This window comes from Sprattus sprattus (assembly GCF_963457725.1).
Source record: "Sprattus sprattus genome assembly, chromosome: 4".
In the NCBI taxonomy this organism is placed as follows: Eukaryota; Metazoa; Chordata; class Actinopteri; order Clupeiformes; family Clupeidae; genus Sprattus; species Sprattus sprattus.
In genome coordinates, this window is record NC_137923.1 from 45,954,209 (window position 1) to 45,955,820 (window position 1,612).

The window sequence follows — 1,612 nt, forward strand, 5'->3', positions numbered from 1 at the left end:
CGGCGCCTTCTCTCTGTCTGTCATCTTAGACAGTGTTAGCCACAGCGACCGGTTCCTTGCCACGCTCGCTCCCATGACTCTCCCCAGAGCCTGGGAGGTGCACCGCGTAAGACGCAGCGTGAGATCCGTAGCTCGCCAGAGCTCCACTACGGTCTCGTTGCTATTCCCCAGCGATGCCGCGAGATCTGCCAGGAGCTTAGCCTGATAGCGCTGTAACAGCGCAGCCGTGTTCGTAGAACACGCCGCCTGCCCAGCCGCTAAGTAGACTTTCTCCGCCAGCGCCTCCTGATGCCTGGCCACCCGCGTGAGCATTTGGGGTCCATGACCGAGGCGCATTGTGGGAGCGGGAGGTGCTAGGTAGCCCGCACCCGCCTCCTTAACCGCTGGAAAAGAGAGGTAGCCAAACTCCTCAGTCTTGTCTACGTTCATGTAGCAACCGAAGCCTGGGACAGGGGCTCGCCCCAAGTAGGGTGTGCCCCACGTAGCTTTTACCTCCTCGTGCACCTCCTCAAAGACGGGGAGGGTGCACTGTGCTACCACCGGAGGGCCACCATAGTACATCCCGTCCAGTAGAGATGATCGCCCCTAGGGCGGAGGGAGGGGGAGGGAGAGGGAGATCTAGAGAGTGAGCCGCTCTCATTGCCACCTCGTGGAGCTGCTGACCCAGCATCTTGGATGTGACCGGGGGCGAGCTAGCCCGTGGTAGCACCACATCCATATCCATTTCCCCATCCTCCTCCTCCTCGACCGAGGCATCAGAGTAGTCGACCAGACTCTCTGTCTCCAGCCCAAAATTGTATTTCCCACCGGAGATAACAGAAAAACCGGAGGGTAGCTCAACAACCTCAGGGTCTGGGGTGACCAAGAGGGCAGGCGAGGCGAAAGAGGACAGGCAGCCCCGCCCGATTCCAGCCCCAGGGCGGTCACCGGGCACTCAACTGCCTGGGGCAGAGGAGGCGACCAGCCCGGCCGGGGACCGCTCCCCTGCTGGCACTGAAGTCGCTGTGTCAGCACGCTCCCATAGCGCGAAACGTCTCCTGGCCCTGGCTATTGTCATAGACGCACATACATCGCACCCGTAGTCGGCACCGCCCAAAGCAGCCTCCGCGTGCTCCCTGCCGAGGCAGAGAACACAGCGGCGGTGGCGGTCGCCCTTCTCCTTGGCATGTCCACACCCGGGGTATGCCTGTCGCGACATTTCTGGAAGAAAAAATAAATATTAAGCACACTATCACCATCACGAGGTTAGCAAACCAAGCTAGCAGGCTAGTCAGAGACTACCTAGTCTAACACGTTGCAGACAGTGAACTTGACTTTCTAAAATCAAGTCGTACTTGTAGCACTCTTGATGTAGTGAAGGTTGAATAACCCGAAACTCACCAGCTCGTAATGAGTATTAAATCTTTTTGGAAAAAAAAGAAGAAACAAGAATACGACCAGTAAAAAGCGTTGAGTAATTTCTTGGAAGTCCAAATCTTACGCGAAGATTTTGAAAAGGAAGATGGAGATGCGTGCCGCTGTATTTATGGGCTCCGGTGGGGGCGGGGCCAGAGCGCGACGCACTTCTCCCTGCCTGTCGGCGTGAATGAATAAGTTCTACGAACAAGTCCAT